General features: G+C 44.9%; 1 long non-coding RNA gene across 1 annotated transcript; it reads left to right on the top strand.

The window, feature by feature from the left end:
* The first annotated feature begins 442 nt into the window (after positions 1-442).
* Positions 443-22,671, top strand: LOC125545846. The gene is made up of 7 exons (XR_007300307.1): positions 443-508; positions 587-683; positions 773-875; positions 20,597-20,664; positions 20,753-21,021; positions 21,890-22,470; positions 22,555-22,671. It is a non-coding gene; the product is annotated as an uncharacterized LOC125545846 (long non-coding RNA).
* Positions 22,672-26,308: the final 3,637 nt, after the last annotated feature.

The raw sequence follows: 26,308 nt of genomic DNA on the forward strand, positions 1-26,308 counted from the left end.
GATGGCAAGCTACATCTTGCATGTACAAACGAGGGCGACCTAGGCTTGTGTTCGACAATGCAGTTCTTGGTTGGTGTGTCCGTTAGCGACCAGGGTAGTGATGCGAGGCGGCGATGACTGAACGAGATAGTAACCCTAGCTGGTCGCGCTCGCTCTTCACGAGAGGAAGAATAAATCAGATTGGGTCGAGCGAGTCGATGAGGCTGGGAAGAGAGCGGGCGGGTCCACTTGTTGGCGAGAATTTGGTTGAGAGAGGAGGAAGTGACACACGAACATGCGAATAGACGTACCATGACCTACCATCACAACCGTACTCCCCTTTGATAGTAAAAGATAGTAAGCATAACAGTAGTTTCTTCCTTCAGAGGTTCATGAGCTCCATGAGCTCGTGAACAAGCGAAGAATCTCTATTGCTGGTTCTTTGAAGACGTTGGTTAATATCCTTTATTTTCATATATGGCGGATGATACTTCCAATTGGTACAATGATTGTTGGATTTGATGGAATCGTGAGTGGCCCTTTGACATATTTTAGTGTCGTTAAGATGTACTTAGGTATATGCTTAACAATTCTGCCCTTTTTCTAGGGTCCGGACTTGATACTATGTTGATAAGCGAGGGTGCAAGGCTCAAGGGAAGCCGGTTCTCTAACTCTCTGTATGCTTATGGTATCTTGGATGAGGGGTATGTTCTTTTATACCTCTATACGTTGCTTTCTCACTGTTCATATTATCTTGAAGTTGCACCCCTTATGTTTGTGTTTTAAATTTCAGTTACAAATTCAACGTGTTAGTTGAGGAAGCTACTGAGTTAGCATGGCGGGCTTTTATCACGCAACATTTCGTGATGGAGCAAGTGGTGGTTGTATTCGTATTGGTATGCATTCTATTTCGTAGTATCTATCCTAATATTTGTTTTGTTCACTCGATAAGCATGATACAACATGCATGCATACTTGTTAAACACCTTATCATTATATCTTTTTAAATCTCAAACACAATTGTTTATTGAGTTACATTTACTTCTGTAAGTTTTTGACAAAGTTCAGAGATTATTGTATTTTCCATCATGTAATGCACAAATAGAGATTACCGTCTAGATGATGGTGATAAATTAAACCACACCCTTCTGTTTACAAATGTACAGGGTTGTAGAGTATAGACATGGGTCTAGACATCTTGTGAGACCTACCTAGGATTTCTAAAACAATATAATATAATGGTTACATGTAAATTACATGCCTAGATTTATTCCTTTTTTATACGACTTACATGTTAGTAGATTCTAAAAATATGGTGTGATGTATAAAAAAATATGGTCAATGCTATGTCTAGTGTTTGGGTCAAATTATTATCTGAAAGTCGGGTTAAAGTTTATTGAGAAAAGAAGATTATCATTTGGGTTTGATAGAGTATTATGACTATATCCCACTTGGTTGTGTTATGCAAACGTGGCCCACTTTGGAGAAGAATACACCAACCATTTTGGTAGTGAGCCCAACTCATCTCAGCATGGCCCACTTTGGAGAAGAATACACCAACCATTTTGGTAGTGAGCCTAACTCATCTCAACCATTTTGGCCTCATTCCCCTAATACGCTAGACTATTTCACTTATTCACTTTATGATTCGAGAGAGGGAATGCCAGCGGCCATGGCACCATTGTACCCCCGGCCATTCATGCCACTTGAGAGGATGAAGGCTCTTGCGACATTGTCCGAGAGGCATTAGCGCTAGCGAGTTTGCCACCATCTGAGCCGTGGCAGCAATGCCATAGAGCATATAGTGGAGGGTAGAGCTGGATGGTGGCGTGCCGACGTTGCAGGAGGAGGTGCACTCGTACGGGCATTGCAGTCTGGTTCTTCTTCCAAGCAATCAGAGAACCACTAGAAATGCACAGTAAGCAGAAAGTGAACAACGATCCAAGGGATCACTAGCCCACATAGCATCTCAATATGCCTGGGAGCTGTAATGATCAGTAATGGGGAAAGACTATACAATAAGGGATCGTGCCACGAATAATCAAAAAACACGAAGAAGATAACTATAATGAACCGAGGTGGGGGCAGAGACCGAACTGACTCAAAATATGGACATGATAGGAGATATGCGGGAGAGTGATAGTTAGAAAAAGACTCCCAACAAGATGATGATAACGTGTCGGAGCTGACAAAGGGTCACCATCAATAGCACGGAGGTGAACATTGAGCTACATGGGAGTCAACGTGCGCTCATCAGTAAGAGCAACATGAGCAAGATCCTGGATTACTTTTCTTCACCAAGAAGAGACCTTACTCCTAACAAAGTAGCAAAGTGGGCCAAGATCAGACATAAGAAAGTGCTCACTAAGACGTGCCTTCACAAAGGCAATATACTCTGCATCTTTGCTAGTGGTGAACATGTCATCAACTTATAGAATAAGAGTCCGAGAAAGGTGGACAAACAACGCAGGATCATGAGCACTCGCTGGTTGCAGCCATCGTAGATGCAAAACGCTCAAACCAGTCTCGTGGGCTTGCTTCAGGCCATGGAGAGCGACGAAGACGACAAAGCATGTCGAAAGGAACAAAATAGCGGTGGTGGCTGCATGTAAACCTCCTCGCGTAGCTCACCATTAAGAAATACATTCTTAACATCAAGTTGAGATACAGATAAGTGGCGAATGTGCGAACAGTGGTCATATGGTTCACATGAGCAAAAAGTCTTTTTGTAATCAAGACCATGGTCCTCCTGAAAGCCACTAGCCACAAGACGAGTTTTTTAATGCTCAACGGAACCATTGAGCCATCAGAGTGAGTCTTAACCTTGTAGACCCCTTACAAGTGACAGGACGAACAAGAAGAGGAAGAGAAACAAGATCCCACGTGTCGCTGTGCTTAAGAGCAACAATCTCCTTTGCCATCGCAAATTGCCATTTCGTATAAGCAACAACATCACGACAAGAAATCGGCTCAAGAACAACAGTGTGAGCGCTTGAAAATCAGGGCGGTCAATTGGCAGAAACGGATGAGAAGGCAAGCCGTAAGTAGGGTGAGACGGGGAAGATGGCACATCAGTTGACACATGCACAACACGCGGTCAACGAGAATAGAAGTGAGGAAAAGATGGATGACCATGAGGAGGAATCATTGGGGTAAACTCAGGTGCTGGAGACGGTGATGGTGTAAAATCCTGTGATAAGTGAGGTCAGGAAATCATAGGAGATGATGACGTTGGATCTATTATAATCGGAGAAGCGAATGGATAAGGGATCAATAGGAATGATAGGAGGGTCGAGAAAATTGTAGAAAGAGATCCTTCACTGAAAAGGTCGAGGAAGATGAATGCGTGTAGAAGGGACGAGACTAGTCGAAAGTCGTATACCGAGAAATAGGCATTCATCGATTGGCATGATCTCAACAACGATATCCCTTATGCTCATTGTAATATCCTAAGAAGACCCTTAAAAAACCGAGCAGTTAGTTTGGTGTGTTCATGAGGGGAAAGAAGAACATAGCAAACACAACCAAACAATTGAAGCGCTAAATAATTAGAAAACAATCAAAGTGACGCTCCAAAGGAGCGCCACCCTGTAGGGAAATGGATTGTTGAAGATTGATGACATAGATGGAAGTGGAGACAGACTTGACTGAGAAATGTGGCGAAAGATAGAGCAGTGACCATCAATTAACGTATCGTCTCAAGAAGGCGACGATGCTTGCGCTCAACCATGCCATTCTGCTCAACCACTCCATTCTGAGCATGAGCACCAGGATAAGAGAATGGAGCAAGAGTACCCTGCTCAGCAAGGACTCAAAGCAACAACTTGGAGATGTATTCTCCACCAGAGTCAATCACATAACTTAGTGTGAACCATGGCATCAAAACACTTATATAGATAAGACATCACTACGAGAAGAAATAAAGTATATCCAGGTGTGTTGAGAGAAGTCATCTATAAAGGTCGTATACTAGCGATGACCTCCTTTCGAGGCAAAGGGAGATGGACCCCAGACATAAAAGAGAACAATGTCGAAAGGATGCTGAGACACTGTCTCGCTATGAGCATAAGATAACTGTACCTCTTTACCAAGCTGACAACCGTGGTGGTTTAGAGACACCCTTGGAGACGGATCGAAGATGACCACGTCAAACTAAGGATGAGAGATGAGAGCCACACAAGTGACTCCTGGCGATGATGCCACCGCTGAAAACAGGTGGTAGACAAGGCAACAGAGGTGGAGAGACCGGCGGCAGTGGCAGCAGAGTTACTTGCTGCAGCATCCCACGTGCCTGTGCACTCTTCGTTACCTGCGGATCTGGCTTGGTGTGCTTCTCCTGTTTGCTGGTTGTGTGGCACGCACTTGATTAAGCACCCCATGTTCTCCTACTGTGCGCCCTTGGCCCTGGCTTTAGGTAGCGCCTGTTCTCGGCCTGCCGTGCATAATCCAGGTACGCGTCGACTGTCCAAGCTCTTGCTCACCATTGGTGTTGCTCGAGCGTGCGGTTATGGTGTCGCCCAGCAAGGGAGCATGGGATGTGGGATTGAGACAGTTCACATAGCAACCCACAACAAGGCAAAGGATGCCCATCCAGACTGGCAGGGAGCGGAGGTGGACATAAAGGTGGACGTTGATTCTCAATAGTGCGCTCGTCAGTAAGAGCAGCACGAGCACGAAGATCCTGGATATACTTCTCTTAGAAAACAAAGAAGCCATCAGAGGTAGAAGAAACCTCATTCTCAACGAAGTAGCGAAGAGGACCAAGATCATACATGAGAAAGTCATTATGACGAGCCTTCACGAAGGCAATGTAAGAGTTGTCCCTAGTGATGATCGACTTATGGATCAAGTGTCAGACACAAGTTGGTTGGTGGACAGAATGTGCAGGATCATGAGCAATCACTAAAAACAGCCGCATTCATTGCTGAGATGAAGCGCTCAAACCAGGCACGCGAGGAGTTTGCTTAAGACCATATAGGGAGCGACGAAGACGAGACACCATGCCATCCGGAAGAAATACCCAGGTGGTGGCTACATGTAGGCATTGTTGACATCAAGTTGAGAGATAGGCTAGTGGCGAACGGAAGCCACAACGGAAAGTGTGCGAAGAGTGGTCATCTGGACCATACAGGAGCAAGTTTCTAATTGTAGTCATGACTTTGTTCTCACCACTAGAAGAGCTTTGTAAAGCTCAAGAGAAACATCAGTCTTACCCTTGTATGCCCACTTACAAGTGATGTGACGAGCAAGAGGAAGGGAAATGAGATTTCACTAGCCAACGTGGGGAAGAGCATTCAGTGTCATTATATGCTGCCATTCTGGATGAACAAAAATGTCACGATAAGAAGTCTTCTTGGGAAGAGTAGCGCAATAAGCATAGCAGTTAATAGGTAGAAGTTAACGAGCTCAAAAGCCATTAGTAGGCTGTAGGCTGATCTGGAGGCGATGTGTTGCCAACAGAAGAAGACATACTAGTCGAGGAAGATGACTCATTAGAAGAATCCACAACACGCGAACAATTATTGTAGTGAAGTCAAGGAAGATAAGCAAAAGAAGGAAGATGAAAAGACGAAGTGCCAAGAATAACTCGACTAACAACTAGTAGGAAGTTCCATTTGACAGTAAAAACATGAAAAGGGAAATCTAGATGTGGAATACCCAAGTGGCGGCTGCATGTAAACCTCCTTACACAGCTCACCATTAATAAAGACATTCTTAACATCAAGCCGAGACGTAGACCCGTGACGAATAGGGGCCACAACAAGAAGTGCGTGAACAGTGGTCATATGGCCCGCAGGAGCAAAAAGTCTCATCGTAATCAAGGCCATGCTACTGCTGAAAGGCATGAGTCACAAGATGAGCTTTGTAATGCTCAAGAGAACCATTAGAGCGAGTCTTAACCTTGTAGACCCACCAAGTAATGGGAAGAACACGAGGAAGAGAAACAATATCCCACGTGTTGATGCGCTCAACAATAGCAATATCCTCTATCTATCATGGCAAGGTGCCATTTGGTATTAACAACATCAAGATAAGAAGTTTGCTCAAGAACAACAGCGCCAGTGTTTGAAAGACTAAGGCGATCAGCAGGCGAAAGAGGACGAGGACGCAGGCCATAAGTTGGTTGAGACAGGGAAGATAGCGCATCAGTAGACGCATCCACAACACATGAATAATGTGTATAAAAGTGAGGCAAGAGGCAAATATGAAAGAATATGAGCAAGAATTATCGAGATAAACTTAGGTGATGAAGATAAGGAAGCCACCGGTGATAAATGTGTTGAATCTTGTGATAAGCAGGTGAGGAAATCATAGGAGATGATGGTGTTGAATGTTTAATAATCGGAGAAGCAAGAGCAGTATGAGGAATGGATTAGGGCTCAATACGAGTGATAGGAGTGTCGGGAAAAGTGTGGAAATAGGTGTCCTCCACTGAAAAGGTCGGGGAAGATGGACGTGGGTAGAAGGGCCGAGACTCATAAAAAGTGATATCCCGAGAAATAGTCATCCAACGACCAACATGATCCTAGCAATGATATCCCTTATGCTCATTGTTGTATCCTAATAAGACACACTCAACGGATCGAGCAATAAGTTTGGTGCGCTCATGAGGGGCAAGGATGACACAACAAACACAACCAAACAATTGAAGCACCGAACAATCAGGAAATGATCAAATAGACGCTCGAAAGGAGACCACCCTACAGAGCAGTGGATTGGATTGTCGAAGGTTGATGAGTTAGATGGAAGTGGAGATAGACTCGGCCCAAAAGTGTGGCAGAAGAGAGGTAATGTCCATCAATAGATGAGCCTTAAGAAAGTGATGATGCTTGCGCTCAGCCACGCCATTCTGAGCATGAGCACCAGGATAAGAGAACTGAGTAAGAGCACCCTGCTCAACAAGGACTCCACGCAACAGCTTGGAGATATACACTCCATCGGAGTCATCACAGAACACAGGAATTAGCGTAGAGAACTGAGTGCAACCAAGGCGACAAAACACTTATATAGATAAGACCTCACTATCACTACTAGAAGAAATAAAAGATATCCAGCTGTCTAGAGAAGTCATCTATAAAGATAGTATTACTAGCAATGGCCTTCTTTTGAGGCAAAAGCAGATGGACCCCAGACATTAAAGAGAACAAGGTCGAAATGACCTCCTTTTGAGGCAAAGGCAGATGGACCCCAGACATCAATGAGAACAAGGTCTAAAGGACGCTGAGACACTGTCTTGCTATGAGTATGAGGTAACTCTAACTGCTTACCGACAACCCTCGTGGTTTAGAGACATCGTCGGAGATGGACTCAAGAAGACCACATTGAACTAATGATGAGGGATGAGACCCACACAAGTGTCCTAAGGCAATGATGCCACTGCTGAAAATAACTGGTAAACAAGGCAACAGAGGTGAAGAGACTGGCAGCGAAGGCAGCAGAGGGACTTGATAGCATCCCATCTGCATGTGCACTCTTCGTTCCTGCCGATCTAGCTTGGTGTGCTTCTCCTGTTTGCAGGTTGTGTGGCACACACTTGATTAAGCACCCCACGTTTTCCTATTGTGCGCCCTCGGCCCCGTCCTTAGGTAGCGTCGTGTCCTCGGCTTACCGTGTATAATCCAGGTATGCACCGACTGTCCGTGCTCGTGCTCGCCATTGGTGTTGCTCGAGTGTCCGGTCTTGGTGTCGCCCAACAAGGGAACACGAGATGTGGGATTGAGACAGTTCACATAGCAACCAACAGCAAGGCGAAGGATGCCCATGTAGACTGGTAGGGAGCAAAGGTGGACACAAAGGTGGATGTTGACACCATAGGAGTCTCGGCAGTGCACTCGTTAATAAGGGCAGCACGCGCAAGAAGATCCTAGATATACTTCTCTTATGAAATAAAGAAGCCATTAGAGGTAGACGAAACCTCAGTCTCAAGGAAGTAGTGACGAGGACCAAGATCAGACATAAGAAGTTCACTCTGACGAGCCTTTACAAAGGTTGGTTAGAGTTGTTGCCACTGATGATCGACATATAGAACAAATGTTCGACCATGAGTTGAATGGTGACAAAATGTGAAGGATCATGAGCATCCAAAAAACCAGCCATAGTCACCACCGAGATGAAGCGCTCAAACCAGACATGAGGGGTTTGCTTTAGACCATATACAGAGCAACAAAGACGATAGACCATGCCATTAAAAAGAGAATACCTACGCGGTGGCTACATGTGGGCATTCTTGACAACAAGGTGAGAGACTAGTGGCAAACAGAAGCCACATCGAAAAGTGTGTGAAGAGTGGTCATCTGGGCCATACAGGAGCAAGTTTCTAATTGTAGTCATGACTTTGTTCTCACCACTAGAAGAGCTTCATAAAGCTCAAGAGAAACATCAGCCTTATCCTTGTAGGCCCACTTACAAGTGATGTGATAAGCAAGAGGAAGGGAAATGAGATTTCACTAGCCGATGTGGGGAAGAGCATTCAATGCATGCTGCCATTCTGGATGAACAAAAATGTCACGGTAAGAAGTCTTCTTGGGAAGAGTAGCGCAATAAACATAGTAGTTACTAGGCAGAAGTTAGCGAGCTCAGAAGCCATTAGTAGGTTGTAAGCTGATCTGGAGGCGATGTGTTGCCAACAGAAGAAGACATACTAGTTGAGGAAGTTGACTCATTAGAAGAATCCACAACACGTGGACAATTATTGTAGTGAAGTCAAGGAAGATGAGCAAAAGAAGGAAGATGAAAAGAAGAAGTGCCAAGAGTGACTCGACTATCAACTGGTAGGAAGTTCCATTTGATAGTAAAAACATGAATAGGGAAATCTAGATGTGGAATACCCAAGTGGCGGCTGCACGTAAACCTCCTCACACAGCTCACCATTAAGGAAGACATTCTTAGCATCAAGCCGAGACGCAGACCCGTGACGAATAGAGGCCACACCAAGAAGTGTGCGAACAGTGGTCATATGGCCCGCAGGAGCAAAAAGTCTCATCGTAATCAAGGCCATGCTACCGCTGAAAGCCACGAGTCACAAGATGAGCTTTGTAATGCTCAAGAGAACCATTAGAGCGAGTCTTAACCTTGTAGACCCACCAAGTAATGGGAAGAACACGAGGAAGAGAAACAATATCCCGCTGTGTGGATGCGCTCAACAATAGCAATATCCTCTATCTATCATGGCAAGGTGCCATTTTGTATGAACAACATCAAGATAAGAAGTCTACTCAAGAACAACAGTGCCAGTGTTTGAAAGACTAAGGCGATCAGCAGGCGAAAGAGGACGAGGACGCAGAGGTGGATGTTGACACCGTAGGAGTCTCGGCAATACGCTCGTCAATAAGAGCAGCACGCGCAAGAAGATCCTGGATATACTTCTCTTAGAAAATAAAGAAGCCAATAGAGGTAGACGAAACCTCAGTCTCTAGGAAGTAGCGACGAGGACCAAGATCAGACATAAGAAGCTCACTATGACGAGCCTTTACAAAGGCAATGTACAGTTGTTGCCATTGATGATCGACATATAGAACAAATGTTCGACCATGAGCATCCAAAAAATCAGCCATAGTCACCACTGAGACGAAGCGCTCAAACCAGACATGAGGGGTTTGCTTAAGACCATATAGAGAGCGACGAAGATGATAGACCATGCCATCAAAAAGAGAATACCTAGGCGGTGGCTACATGTGGGCATTCTTGACATCAAGGTGAGAGACTAGTGGCAAACAGAAGCCACATCGAAAAGTGTGTGAAGAGTGGTCATCTCGGTCGTATAGGAGCAAATGTCTCATCCTAGTCATGACCATGTTCTCACAACTAGACGAGCTTTGTAATGCTCAAGAGAACCATTAGTCTTAACCTTGTAGACCCACTTACAAGTGATGAGACGAACACGATGAGGAAGGGAAATGAGATTCCACATGCCGATGCGGGCAAGAGCATCATTCCTCAATGCCATCACATATTGTCATACGTTATAAGTCATCTTGGAAAGAGCGGTGCAATAACAATAGCGGTCAATAGGTAGAAGCGGGCGAGCTCGGAAGCCATAAGTAGGCTGAGCTAGAGGTGGTGCGTTGCCAACAGAAGATGTAGTAGTCAAGGGAGATGGCCCCTGAGAAGAATGACAACATTTTTGAAATTTGTGAACATTGTTCTAGAATCTGCGAACATATTTTGAATTTGACGCGGACATTTTATGAGTTCACGTATTCTTGTATATGCGAATGGTTTTCTGTATTCATGTGCATTTTTTGAATTCATGAACTTGTTTTGAATGTGTGAAAATTTTGAATATGTGATCATTTTTTGAATATGTGAACAATTTTGGAATTCACAAGTTTTTTGGAATTCGTGAATATTTTTGAATTAGTGAACATTTTTTACATCCACAATCTTTTATTTTGAATTTGTGAACATTTATTGAATTTCTAACTCTTTTGTCAAATTCGCCTTATATGTTATTAGATTCTAAGTGTTGAAATGTATATGTAGATTGCCTAGCCCTTTTCATTAGTTCGGACTTTTGGTTGCATGAATTGTCTAGCCTTTAACATTATTTTGGACTTTTGTTTTGCATTGGCTGGTTCATGAAGCTTAACACTAAGGATATGGTGTGATGTATAAAGAATTATGGTCAATGAAATATTTAGTGTCAGGGTCAAATTATTTTTTTAAGCAAGGCCATGCGATCCTGTTTGCATCAAAAGCATGGCCTACTTTGGAGAAGAATGCACCAATCATTTTGGTAGCTATGATTCATCTCAACAATTATGTTTAGGCCTCATTCCCCTAATACGCTAGCCATTATCTCATTTCCCATATTTCTCTTAGTCTCACTCCAAAACACTTCACGATCACCATGTGCCACATGTGGTAAGCAATTCAAAAATAAAAAAAACACTTCACGATCCGAGAGAGTCATGGCGGCATTATCCCTTTCGTCCGTTCATGGCACTTTAGAGGATGAAGGCTCTTGCAACATCGTGCGAGAGGCATCGCCGCTAGCAAGTTTGCCACCATCCTGGACACGACGGCGATGCTGCAGAGCATATAGTAGAGGGTGTAGGATGGTGGAGCAACGACGCTTCGGGAGGAGTTGCACTCGAACAAGGGCAATGAAGTCTATTTCTTCTTCTTGGCGAGTGGCAGCCAGATTGACAAGACTCCCAACAAGATGACAATAAAGTGTAGATCCGACAAAGATTCATCCTCAATAGCACAGAGGCGAACACTGAGCTCCATGGGAGTCTCAACAGTGCGCTCATCAGTAAGAGCGGCACAACCAAGAAGATCGTGGATTATATTTCTTGAAAGAGGGCAAAGATCAGACATAAGAAACTGCTTACTAAGACGTGCCTTCACAAAGGCAATATACTCGGGGTCTTTGCCAGTGATGATCATGTCATCGACATATGGCAGAAGAGTCCTACCAAGAGCAAAAAGGTGGACAAACAACGTAGGATCATGAGCACTCACTCAGAGGCAGCCACCGCAGAGGCAGAACACTCAAATCGGGCATGAGGGGCTTGCTTAAAGCCATAGAGAGAGCGATGAAGATGACAAAGCAAGTCACCAGGAGCAGAATAACCAGGTCGTGGGTGCATGTAAACCTCCTCACGCAGTTCACCATTAAGGAAGGCATTCATAACATCAAGTCGGGACACAAACTAGTCGCGAACAGAGATCATATGGTTTGCAGGAGCAAAAAGTCTCATCGTAATCAGCACCATGCTTTTGCTGAAAGCCACAAGCCACAGTACGAGCTTTGACCCTCAAGAGAACCATCATAGCGAGTCTTAATCTTGTAGACCCACTAGGTGATGGGACGAACACGAGGAGGAACATAAATAATATCCAACGTGCCGATGCGCTCAAGAGCAGCAATCTCCTCTACCATCGCAAGGTTCCATTTGGTATGAGCAACATCACAATGAGAAGCCGACTCAAGAAAAGCAGCGCCAACAACCAAGGCAGTCAACACACGGAAGCGGAGGAGTATGCAAGCCATAAGTAGGCTGAGATGGGGAAGATGGCACAACTCATAGATGGCGTGTATCGAAGTGAGGAAAAGATGGAAGAATATGAGTATGAATCGTTGGAACAAACTCAGGTGATGGAACTAGGAAGTCACCGGCGATGAATGTGTAGAATCCTATGATAAACGAGGTGAGGAAATCATCGGGGATGATGCTGTTGGATCTGCAATAATCGGAGAAGCGGGAGCAGTACGACGAGTGGATAAGGGCTCAACTGGAGTGATAGGAGTGTTGGAAAAATTGTGGAAAGATATATCCTCCACTAAAAAAAGGTCGAAGTGGATGCGGCTAGAAGGGACGAGACTCATCAAAAGCCATATCCTGAGAAATAGGCATCTGGCGACCAACATGATCCCAACAATGATATCCCTTATGCTTATCGTTGTATCCCGAGAAGACACACTTAAGGGACTTTGCAGTCAGTTTGGTGTGTTCACGAGGGGCAAGAAGGACATAGTAACACAATAACAATTGAAGCGTCGAATAATCAGGAAACGATCAAAGAGACGCTCGAAAGCAGCGCCACCTGACAAGGTAGTGGATGGAGGTTGATGAGATAGATGGAAGTGGAGACAGACTCGACCCAAAAGTGCGGTGGATGAGCGGTGGTGACCATCAAAGCACGAGCCGTCTTCAAGAAGCTTATGATGCTTAGCGCTTAGCCACGCCATCTAAGCATGAGCACCAGGACAAGATAACTGAGCATGAGTACCTCTCAACAAGGACTCCATGCAAAATGCACATAGAGAAGTGAGTGTGAACTATGGCAGATATACTCTCGACTCGAGTCGTCATAGAACACACGAATAGGCGTAGAGAAGTGAGTGTGAACAGCAAAACACACATACATAGATAAGACCTCACTACGAGAATAAATAAAGTATATCCAGGTGTGTCGAGAGAAGTCATCTATAAAGATAATATTCAGGCAAAGGGAGATGGACCCCACACATCAGAGTGAACAAGGTCAAAAGGACGCTGAGACACTGTCTCAATATGAGTATAAGGAAACTAGATCTGTGTATCAAGGCGACAACTCGATGGTTTAAATACGTTGTTTGAGACGTATCCAAGAAGACCAGTCGAACTAATGATGAGAGATGAGAGCCACACAAGTGACCCAAGGTGATGATGTCACTACTGAAAATAACTCGTAGATAATACAACAAAGGCGGAGAGACTGGTGGCGGTGGCAAAGGAACTTGATCCAGCATCCCATGTGCCTGTGCACTCTCTGTTCATCGTTGATCCGGCTTGGTATTATTCTCTTGTTTGCGAGTTTTGTGCCACACACTTAATTAAGCACCCCACATCTACTACTATGCGCCCTTAGGCCCTAACTTTAGGTTGCGTTGTGTCCTCTGCTCCGACTGTTCGAGCTCCTTCTTGCCATTGGTGCTGCTCCACAGCAAAGCAAAGGATGCCCATCCAGATTCATAGGGAGCGGATGTGGACATAATGGTGGACGTTGACTCCATTGGAGTCTCAACAGTGCGCCATCAGTAAGAGCAGCACGAGCAAGATCCTGGATATATTTCTCTTATAGGAAATAAAGAAGCCATTAGAGGTAGAAGAAACCTCAATCTTAAGTAGCGAAGAGGACTAAGATCATACATAAGAAACTCACTATGACGAGTCTTCACATACGCAACGTACTTAGTCGTCACCAGTGATGATCGACATAAGTTTTTGGCCATGAGTTGAATGGTGGATAGAATGTGCAGGATCATGAGCTCTCATCGAAAAACTAGCCACATTCACCACTAAGGCGAAGCGCTCAAATTAGGCACGAGGGGTTTTCTTAGGTCCATATATGTAGAGAGAGACGAAGATGACAAAACAATGTCCTCAGGAAGAGACCCAGGTGGTGGCTACATGTAGCCATTCTTGACATCAAGCTGAGAGACAGACCAGGAGGAAGAGAAACAATATCCCACGTGCCGATGCGCTCAATAGTAGCAATATCCTTTACCATGATAAGGTGCCATTTGGTATGAACAACATCAAGATAAGAAGTCGGCCCAAGAACAACAACGCCAACGCTTGAAAGACTAAGGCGGTCAACAGGCAAAAGCGGACGAGGACACATGCCATAAGTAGGATGAGACGGGGAAGATGGCAATCAGTAGACGCATCCACAACACGCGAATGGCATGTATAAAAGCGAGGCAAATATGGAAGAATACGAGCAAGAATCATCGAGATAAACTCTATTGATGAAGACAAGCAAGCCATCGGTGATGAAGGTGTAGAATCCTATGACAAGCGATGTGAGGAAATCATAGGTGCTGATGGTGCTGAATCTGGAATAATTATAGAAGCAGGAGTAGTAAGCAGGAGTAGTATGAGGAATGGATTAGGGCTCAACAAGAGTGACAGGAGTGTCGGGAAAAGTGAGGAAACGGACATCGTCAACTGAAAAGGTCGGGGAAGATGGACGTGGTAGAAGGGATGAGACTCATCAAAAGCCATATCCCGAGAAATAGTCATCCGACGACCAACATGATCCTAACAACGATATCCCTTATGCTCATTGTTGTAAGTTTGGTGCGTTCACAAGGGGCAAGGACACAACAAACACAACCAAACAATTGAAGCGTCGAACAATCAGGAAACGATCAAATAGACGCTGAAAAGGAGACCCCCACTCTACAGAGCAGTGGATTGGATTGCCGAAGGTCGATGAGATAGATGAAGTGGAGACAGACTCGGCCCAAAAGTGTGGCGGAAGAGAGGCAGTGACCATCAACGGATGAGCCTTCTCAAGAAGGTGATGATGCTTGCGCTCAACCACGCCATTCTGAGCATGAGCACCAGGATAAGAGAACTGAGCAGGAGTAGCAAGGATTCCACGCAATAGCTTGGAGATTTATTCCCCACTAGAGTCATCACAGAATACAAGACTATGCGTAGAGAACTTAGTGTGAACCATGACATCACTACGAGAAGAAATAAAGTATATCCAGGTGTGTTGAGAGAAGTCGTCTATGAAGATGGTATAGTGGCGATGACCTCCTTTTGACGCACAGGGAGATGGTCCCCAAACTTTAAGAGAACAATGTCTCCAAGAGAACCATAGGAGTCTCAATAGTGCGCTCATCAGTAAGAGCAACACGAGCAAGAAGATCCTAGATATACTTCTCTTTAGGAAATAAAGAAGCCATTAGAGGTAGAACAAATCTCAGTCTCAAGGAAGTAGTGAAGAAGACCAATATCAGACATAAGAAACTCACTATGATGAGCCTTCACAAATGCAATGTAGTTAGAGTTGTCGCCAATGATGATTGGCATATAGAACAAGTGTTCGACCACGAGTTGAATGGTGGACAGAACTTGAAGGATCATGAGCGCTGGCCGAAAAACCAGGCATAGTCACTACTGAGACAAAGCGCTCAAACCAGGCACGAATGGTTTGCTTAAGTCCATATACAGTGACGAAGATGACAGACCATGCCATTACGAAGAGAATACCTGGGTGGTGGCTACGTGTAGGCATTCTTGACATGAAGCTGAGAGAGGGAGGGAGGGAGCGAGAGAGAGACTAGTGGCGAACAGAAGCTACATCAAAAAGTGTGCGAAGAGTAACCATGTTCTCACCACTAGACGAGCTTTGTAATGCTCAAGAGAACCATAAGAGGTTTAACCTTGTAGACCCACTTATAAGTCATGAAATGAGCACGAGGATGAAGGGAAATGAGATCCTTCGTGTCGATGCGCGCAGGAGCATCAATCTCTGATGTCGTCGCATGCTGCCATTTGGCATGAACAACGCTGTCAAGATAAGAAGTCGTCTCAAGAAGTGCGGCCCCAGCCTAACCATAAGCGTCAATAAGAGGAAGTGGGCGAGCTTGGAAGCCATAAGTAGGCTGAGCTAGAGGCAGTGTGTTGCCAACAGAAGAAGATAGTAGTCGAGGGAGATGGCTCATCAGAAGAACCCAGAACACGCGGATGACCAATGAAGTAAAGAAGATGAGGGGGAATCAATAGGGAGGCCTTAGGGGATGAGCTAGGGGAGGTAGCCTCAAGTAATGAATGGGGTGGGGAAGCCGCAGGTGACGATGGTGTGGGGTCTACAACAGTACTACGGGAAGACACGGTGGGATTGGTGGACGAGGGAAAATACTTTAGTGATAGGTGTATTGGAAAAAGTGAGGAAACAAATATCCTCATTGGGGGAGGCCAAAGGAGAGGATGGACGAGTGAACGCAGGTCCTTCAGGTTTTGAGGACGAGGCATTTCGAGTATGGCCTTGATTTTATTCGGGTCGATTTCTATTGCCCGATGTCGAATGACAAACCCTTAGGAATGCCTTACGAGACCATGAAGGCACACTTCAATAGGTTTAACATGTTGCCTTAGGCGGTCAAGTACGATTTCAAGATGTTGAAGATTTTCTTCATAGGATACCACCTTTACAATGAGATCATCTACATAACACTCGACAATCTTATGTATTATCTCATCAAAGATCTTAGCCATTGCGCGTCGATATGTAGCACCGGCATATAAAGGGTGAGACTCATCAAAAGTCACACCCTAAGAAATGTGTATCTGACGCTGACAGAATCCCAACTCGATAGCCCTTGCTAATCACTGTAACCTAAGAAGACGCATTCAACAGACTAAGCAGTTAGTTTGCTGCATTCGGCGGCGGGGGTGGGGGGTGGGCAAGAAGAATGTAGCAAATGTAGGCAAACAAAGGAATCATTGAGTTGTTAGGAGAACGACAAAAAAAGCTCGAGAGGAATGTCACCTTGTAGAGTAGAGGAAGGATGAATGTTGATGACATAGGTGGAAGTAGAAACTACCTCAACCCAAAAGTGAGGTAGAAGAGAGGCGACAATCATCAACGCACGAGCCACCTCAAGGTGACCATGCTTGCGCTCAACAACACCATTTTGAGCATGAGCACCAGGACAAGAGAACTGAGGAAGTGTGCCCTGCTCAACAAGGAATCTGCCCAACAAATGAGAGATACACTCAAAGATTTCGAAGCCGCTGAGTTCCACATGGAGCACACCTTGCTCCAGCAACGATGCATTGCCCATTGTTGACTATGTCGGTCCTGCTCCCAAGGAAAGCGCGAATGCACTTCTCGATCTTTGCAAGTAACCATACATGGACCAACAAGACGTCGAGCATCACCAACGCAAAAGAAGAAACAACAAGGACAAAAGGTGGTCATGTTGCCACATGCCACGACAGTGAAGAATATGCCTTCCGTGCACCTTGTTGAGGATGACTTTTGAGGATGCCCATGGTAGAATCATTCAGACCCACTTGGTGAATTTGTCGCCAATGTTAGCGTGCCACGCGATCATAGGAGGAAGGGCCATGAGACTGAACCGAATGCCTTCGCAGTGTCAACCTTGAGCATGAGGGTTGCGATCTGGCGTGCAAGCCCTTGTCAGTGAGCATGAAGGAGCTCGTTGCTCCAACTGTAGTTCCGACCAACGAGGTTGATCTCGCGAAGCTCAAGGTCATCAAGGAAACAGTGAAATTTGACCATCTATCTTTTTTAGGTTAGCGTCAATCTTATCCCTTGCCTACTAGATAAAGTAGTCACCGGTAACGACCCGAGGACCATGGTGCAAGGAGCGGAACTCATAGCTCTTGGAGCAAAGCGAAGCGATCTGCATCAGCAAAAGGACCATATACAGTTGACAATCACCAAGGGGGTGCCTGAGACGAACACAGAGGGCAATGGTTCGCGTCAGTACATTAAGGCCCCACACGTTTCAAGAAGACCACGCCGAACGAAGGACAAGAGACGAGAGTCACACAAGTGACCAAGGCGATTCGCAATGCTGAAAAGAGTTGGTAGACAAGGAAACAAATGTGGAGAGACTTGTGATGGTGGCAATGGAGGGAAGGTGAAGCCAGTCAAGCTCCTAGAGGCCCTAAGAGTCAAGGCACCGGGGGCCAGCACCTAGGAGAGCACTAGTGTGACGTTCTGGAACAAAGCATGAGTCAAAGTTGAGAATTACCCGACAACCAAAGTCAACAATTTGACCACCAGAAAGGAGCTGCATGGTAAATCGAGGAACATGAAAAGACGAAATGCTAAGAAGTCCTTGGCCATTAACCTGGAGGGATTACCTGTTAGGAAATATGCAACTTGTATTTCTAGGTGGCCATATGCCGTTACACACAAAGTGCAAGTGTGTTACAATATGCAAAAAAACATGATAGAACGGGCAAAATACAAAGGGGTACACGGCTAAATATATAATTCTTAAGCCCCCCTCCCCCCAAACTCATAATGGATCAACACCAAGTTTGGAGAGATAGAAGTCATGTTGTGCTCTAGTCTAGGCCTATCTAAAGAAATCTGCCAACTATAACTCGGAAGGCACATATTGAGGAGCAATAACCTGAATCTTGCACAACAACATGCACAAAGGAAGCATCAATATGCTTGGTGAGCTCATTCTTCACAGAGTCGCTCACAATATAAGAGCACATGTAATGTCAGACAAGAGCAGAGTGTAGTGACAGAAACACCAAACTTCTTAAGTAAGCACCGTAACCAAGTCACCTGTGCCGTCAAAAGAGCCATAGCTCGCGACTCAGCCTCTACACTTGAACGTGAAACAACAGTCTGTTTCTTTGTCTTAGAGGCAATGAGAGAACCACCAAAAAAACACAGTAAACAGAAAGTGAACAACAATCCCAGGGATCACTAGCCCACGTAGCATTTGAATAGGCTTGAAGCTGTAATGAACTGGAGCAGGGAAAGAATAGATAGTGAGAGATCATGCCACGAAGATCACGAAGGAGGTGACTATAGTGAACCAATGTGGCCGTAGAGACAAACTGACTGAAAATATGGACATAATTGGAGATACCTGGATGAGTGACATCTGATAGACAAGACTCCCATCAAGATGGCGATAACGTGTCAGATCAGACACGGTCACCATCAGTAGCACAAAGGTGAACATTGAGCTCCATGGGAGTCTCAATAGTGCACTCATCAGTAAGAGTAGCACGAGCAAGAATATTCTGGATATATTTGTCTTGGGAAATACTCCCTAAAATTTCTCCAACAAGTATTTCCGGACGGAGGGAGTAAAGCCATTAGCGGTAGAACAGACCTCTATCCCAAGAAAGTATGGAAGATGGCCAAGATCAGACATACGAAAAAGAAACTGCTCACTAAGAAGTGCCTTCTCAAAGGCAATATACTCAGGGTCGTCCCAATTGATGATATGTCATCAACACATAGAAAAGAAGAAGAGTTTGACCATGATTAGAAAAATATATCCAAAAGAAGAGGCTGACAACAATAGACCTGGCCATGGGCAGCCCGGTCGGCCCGACCCGGCCCGACCTTGTCCACGTGCGGGCTCGGGCCTAGATTTCAAGCCCCACGGCTGGGCCAGGCCTGGGCCCGTCATATTCGCGCATTAACGAAGAGGCCTGGCTCGAGGCCCGTCGGGCTTTTAGCGTCATGGGCCGGGCTCGGGCCCGATTTTTAGGCCTGGCGGCCGGGCCGGGCTTGGGCCTAAGTTTTTTGCATTGGGCTTTGGTAGGCCCGGCTCGATAGATGGCCAGGTATAGACAACGACGAGAAAAATATATCCACCAGAAGTAGAAGAGACCTTTATCTAAAGAAAGTAGCGAAGGGTGCGAAGATTAGATATAAGAAACTACTCACTAAGACGTGCCTTCACAAAGGCAATATACTCAGGGTCGTCGCCATTCATGATCATGTCATCAACATTCTAACCTATAATGAGGCTGGCCAACTCAGCCTCCCAGGGCTCCCCCAGATTGAAGCTTCGTTGGCCGTTCGATACAGTTGCTTTTGGCCAACTGGTTCGTCTCGGAGATTTGTTATGCTAGTTTTCACCGCGCGGTTAATTTTCAATATCCCTGACCGGTGGGTTCGTTCTTCCTCCCTAATGGCCGGGTGAGCCCTTCGTGGGTTGGAGCGACCCTATCCTCACACGCTGCATGTTGTGCCGCCCGTATTTGGCGTCTCCGCTTTTGCGTGCAACCCCATATGAACCCTACCAATCACGTATATGTCCCTCCATCCCTCGTCTGTCGCCGTCCATCTCCATCTCCTATCCGGCCTCCTCTTGTACCTCCCGTTTTCCTCATCCTTGCCTCCCCATTGCTTGCCCTTTGCCTGGATCGGGCGCAGGTCGTCATCGTGGAAGACCAAGGCGACAGGGTCTTCACTGTGGGGGTGGAGGAGCAGGGGTGGTCATTAAGCTAGCGGCAGGGGATGAAGCAGCGAGGCCCGAGCTCTAGGCGTTGCACACATCGCGGGGTGGAGGAGAGGCTGGCGTGGGGCGCAAGGAGCAACAGGTGGGGAATGGTAGGGCTATATCTCCCATTGTCCAGCACAGGCCACTGAAGAAGATGAAGGGAAGCCAGGGCTCCTCAAATGGCAGCTGCTCCTCTCTGGCTTGGACCAGAAGCCAGGCAGCTGCGTAAGTGCAGAGAAGCAAGCAGAGCAACTCGCGCAGCCGCCTCCCCCCCTCGCTTGATTCCTCCTCTTGGAGCCCCTGTTCCAGTTCTCTCTCTCTCTCTCTCTAGATTTGCATATGAATTGGCTCGTGTTGTTGATTGCTTTTCAGGTTTGGGTTCAGATAGAAGAGCTCCATGCTTACAAACTTTAGGGATAACCGAGTTTATCAATGCCAAAGTATATGATGGTTTCTCCACTTCCACCCCATGATTTGCAATTTCCCCGTATGATGCATTGATACCATTCCATTGTGATTTTTCTGCAGAAAATAATCATCGGGTTTTCAAGTGTAGGCATCATGTGAAAGCCCAGTTAGTGTTCCTGGTTTATGAATTTAAGAATACATTCTCATCTCCCTTCTGTCTATATTCCATTATTTTAGATTTATAAGTGCTTTAGATGATTCTTGAGTGCCTTGTGCAACCTTTCCATTTCAGGCATCATTTCTAAGTTGTATGGCATCCATCCTGATAATTTGTTCTGCACCATGCTGCCTCATGTAGGATTTTGGTGCTCGTGGTCTACTTTGCTTAGGTGACCTGCTCCCAATCCTTCTTCCCCTCCCCTCTGACCTCTCTCTTTGTATGATGTTTGATATGTGTTTTGGTTCAAATTTGACATGACTTTTTGGTTGATGCTTGGTTCAAAAAGGAACAAGTTCTAGAATTGGTAGTAGAGTCCTATGTCATCCTTTGTTTTTTTTTGTCAGGATGAATGCTTCATAACAGGTGTATGGAAGCACAAAAGTAGACTCATATAAACTACAGTTGCAGTATCAGCAATAAGCATGGGACGCCTCACATGTTTCTATCAAAATTGTGTATAAATTTAAGAGCTTAGCAAGAGAATAGCATCTCTGTTCCGGGAGAAGAAATTTAAGAGCTTAGTAACAGAATAGCATCTCTATAAATTTTAGAGCTTAGTTTTTTGCATATGCATGTAACAGCAACTCTTTTGTGTTCTGGTCTTAAATATCCTATTCATGATACAATAATCTGCACCAAGCTTACTATGATGAATTTCGGGCAAGGGAACCCCATTGTTTATGCATCTTCTGTAACAGAAGAACGATATTTGGGGTATAGTTTCGTAATGTTTCGCCTGGAATCCATCTATCCAGTCTGCTTTTTCTTTGTTCGGTTCATCAAGGTTTGCTCCCTTCTTTTAATGCATTAGCTCTGTTTTCATTATACTCTTGTGATGCTTGTTAGTTAAGTGATGATTTTACATTCTGGATTAGGCCGACGTGTCGTGTTCTATTTTGCGTCATGTTATATTTCGCGTCGTGCTGCTTATATTTCGTAATTGCCTGTGGACAGGATACGTGCACTTGTTTTCGTAATTGCTTGTGTTGTAGACCCCGGCCTGTAAATATATTGATTTTTGATCCCATTGCTGGTAGGGTCCTACAGGAGCACGGCGCTTTGCTGACCAAGAAGATTGAGAGGGGGAGCCAATTGCTAGAGAACGAGAAGGCCCGAACTGCTGCGTTGGAGGCCGGTCTCCGTATCCGATTGCATCTGTGAGTACCTTCTGCTTACTGGCATTTAATTGGTTTAGACTTGTTTTTTGCTGATATAGCCTGTTATTGCCGTGAAGCAGCCGAGGAGCAATATTACGAGATGTGTCGTCGTCTTAGCTTGGTTTGGAAGGAGGCCAGCAATTATCGGAGCATCGCCGAGTTGGGTGCTTTGGAGGCCCGTTACTGCCAGGAATTATTGTTGAAAACGCGAGACACTTGGGGATTCAAACCAAAACATTACCTCCGGTCTCTGGGCAATGGTGCAAAATCAGAGAGAGAGAGAGAGAGACTGTCCTGCGGCAACAAATCCAGTCCGTCCGGGATGAGATTGAAGCTTCAGGGAAGGGTGAGGGCCCTTCGATTGCCGAGGAGACTGCCCTGCTGAGAGGTCGGTCAACGCATGTCGGTGGAACTGTCAGATCAATACGGCCAAATAGCCAAGCTCCAGGAGGCCGCCCGAGGTGGATGCCCTTTCTTTGTCCCTTTGTGACGTGCTTTTTGTCTGGCGTCTTGCCATGTTTGCTAATTGTGGTTAATTGTTGCAGGTATTCTTCCGTAAATGTATATTGTGCCGGATCAAGGCAAACTTGGACAAGCATCCCACTTATGATTAACCTCTATTGCAAGCATCCGCAACTAAACAAAAGTATTAAGGTAAATCTAACCATAGCATGAAACATGTGGATCCAAATCAGCCCCTTACGAAGCAACGCATAAACTAGGGTTTAAGCTTCTGTCACTCTAGCAACCCATCATCTACTTATTACTTCCCAATGCCTTCCTCTAGGCCCAAATAATGGTGAAGTGTCATGTAGTCGACGTTCACATAACACCACTAGAGGAGAGACAACATATATCTCATCAAAATATCGAACGAATACCAAATTCACATGACTACTAATAGCAAGACTTCTCCCTTATCCTTAGGAACAAACGTAATTACTCACAAAGCATATTCATGGTCATAATCAGAGGGGTATTAATATGCATATAGGATCTGAACATATGATCTTCCACCAAATAAACCAACTAGCATCAACTACAAGGAGTAATCAACACTACTAGCAACCCACATGTACCAATCCCAGACTTGGAGACAAGAATTGGATACAAGAGATGAACTAGGGTTTGAGAGGAGATGGTGCTGGTGAAGATGTTGATGGAGATTGACCCCCCTCCCGATGAGAGGATTGTTGGTGATGACGATGACGATGATTTCCCCCTCTCGGAGGGAAGTGTCCCCGGCAGAACAGCTCCGCCGGAGCCCTAGATTGGTTCCGCCAAGGTTCCGCCTCGTGGCGGCGGAGTCTTGTCCCGAAAGCTTGCTTATGATTTTTTTTCTCATCGAAAGACTCCATATAGCAGAAGATGAGCATCGGAGGGCCACCAGGGGGCCCACGAGGCAGGGGGACGCGCCCAAGGGGTAGGGCACGCCCCCACCCTCGTGGCCAGGGTGTGGCCCTCCTCTGGAACTTCTTGCACTTAGTATTTTTTATATATTTTGAAAATGACTTCCATGAAGTTTCAGGACTTTTGGAGCTTTAAGAATAGGTCTCTAATATTTGCTCCTTTTCCAGCCCAGAATCCCAGCAGCCGGCATTCTCCCTCTTTATATAAACCTTGTGAAATAAGAGAGAATAGGCATAAGTATTGTGACATAATGTGTAATAACAACCCATAATGCAATAAATATCGATATAAAAGCATGATGCAAAATGGACGTATCAACTCCCCCAATCTTAGACCTCGCTTGTCCTTAAGCGAAAGCCGAAATTGAAAAATATGTCCACATGTTTAGAGATAAAGGTGTCGATAAAAATAAAATACGGACATGAGGGCATCATGATCATTCTTAGAACATCAACTTATATAATTCTTGTCATATGATCTCTTATGCAAGAGTAACAATTCAATCACAATTTCAAGTATGAATCATAAACTTCATTGAAAAGTAACAAACTATAATCTCAGTCATTGGAGCAATTGCAATTTATCATAACATAGGAAAGAGTCAATATAAGAGCTTTTCAACAAGTCCACATACTCAACTATCATATAGTCTTTCACAATTGCTAACACTCATGCAATACTTATGGGTATGGAGTTTTAATCAGACACACAGAAAGATAGGGGCTTATAGTTTTGCCTCCCAACGTTTTACCTCAAGGGTAATGTCAACAATAATAGTTCATGAAAACTCACATCCAATTAGACATATATACCAGGATCTTTCCAACATGTTGTGCTTGCCAAAAGATAAAATGTAAAAAGGAAGGCTGAAGATCACCCTGACTCTTATGCAAGGTAGGAGATAAAAGTAAAAGATAGGACCTCTTCGCAGAGGGAGGCAGAGGTTGTCATGCGCTTTTATGGTTGGATGCACAAAATCTTAATGCGAAAGAACGTCACTTTATATTGCCACTTGTGATATGGACCTTTATTATGCACTCCATCGCTTTTATTTCTTCCGTATCACACGATCGTATAAAGCTTATTTTCTCCCACACTAATAAGTCATACATATTTAGAGGACAATTTTTATTGCTTGCACCGATGACAACTTACTTGAGGGATCTTACTCAATCCATAGGTAGGTATGGTGGACTCTCATGGCAAAACTGGTTTAAGGGTGTTTGGAAGCACAAGTAGTATCTCTACTTGGTGCAAAGAATTTGGCTAGCATGAGGGGAAAAGGCAAGCTCAATCATGATGGATGATCCATGACAATATAATTTATCTCAGATGTAAGAAAACATAACCCATTACGTTGTCTTCCTTGTCCAACATCAACTCTTTAGCATGTCATATTTTAATGAGTGCTCACAATCATAAAAGATGTCCAAGATAGTGTATTTATATGTGAAGACCTCTCTTTCTTTATTACTTCCTATTAATTGCAACGATGACCAAAACTATGTTTGTCAACTCTCAACAACTTTTATTGATCATACTCTTTCTATGTGAGCTTATTACTCTTCATAAGACCCATATGATCTCTTTTATTTTCTTTTTATTCTTTCTCTTTTTTTATTCACTCAAGATTATGGCAAAATAATCAAGCCCTTGACTCAACACTAATCTTTATTCTATATAGCTCACAGACTCGATTACATAGAAGGATCATAAAGCAAAACTCACAACTAGATCATACTAAAACTTTATGCTACTAGATCAAGATATTACCAAAAGGATCGAACTAAGAAAAACGGTAAAGATAGAAGTGATGGTGATACGATACCGGGGCACCTCCCCCAAGCTTGGCAGTTGCCAAAGGGAGTGCCCATACCAGATACTCAATTCTTCTTTGTTGGTGGAGAGGGTGGAGTTGTTGATGATGTAGGCTTGTTGTCCCACTTCCAAGGCATAGGCTCGCCATCATAAAAGGATGACCGAGTCTCCTGAATCCTCAAATCTGCAGCCAAACTCATCCTCTTGAATCTATACTCATACTCACAGTTTTGATTTTGCAGGTCATAAATCTGGGCTTGGAGGTGCTCGATTTTCTCATGAAGCTTGAAGATGGCCTCCCCAATGTCCTTGGCGTCCAGCTTGTGGTTGTTGGTTAACTCCGTGATCATAATGTGATTGGAGTCAAGTCCACGCTCCACCATCTCCTGGCACCTGAAAACTTGTTGCTCCATTGCCTCGAGCCTTGTCTCCACGCTTCCGGTCCTCCTTGGTCCCTCAACATCACGGATGTGTAGCACCCCCTCATGCATCTCAATGGTTTGAGGGTGTTGCAGCACTTCCGCGAGGTAGGGGTTGATGACCTTATCGAAGAACTTGTCCTTGGGGGCACTTGGAGACGTCATGATGATCTAGATCTGTCAGAAAAACAACTCGAAACAAGAACAGAGGATATTTGCATGATACGGTGGTCAAAACCTTCGGAAGGTTATATAATGAATTTTTACCGACCAAAATACGTAACGTGCAAGAAAACGGAGTCCGGAGAGCACACGAGGTGCCCACAAGGCAGGGGGCGCGCCCAGGGGGTAGGGCGCGCCCTCCACCCTCGTGGAGCCCTCGTGTCCTTCCCGGACTACTTCTTATTTATCTATTTTTCTAAATATTCCAAAATGGAGAAAAATTGCCATTAGAACTGTTTTGGAGTCGGTTTACTTACCGTACCACATGCCTATTCCTTTTCGGAGTCTGAAACGTTCCGCAAAGTGTCCCTTATGTATTCCTCCGGGATTATGGTTTCAATAACATTGGTTTCAACATTTATAGGATTACCTGAGATATAATGTTTGATTCTTTGACCGTTCACCACCTTCGGATTTGTGCCTTTGAAGT

This window comes from Triticum urartu, chromosome 3, assembly GCF_003073215.2.
Source record: "Triticum urartu cultivar G1812 chromosome 3, Tu2.1, whole genome shotgun sequence".
NCBI classification, from domain to species: domain Eukaryota; kingdom Viridiplantae; phylum Streptophyta; class Magnoliopsida; order Poales; family Poaceae; genus Triticum; species Triticum urartu.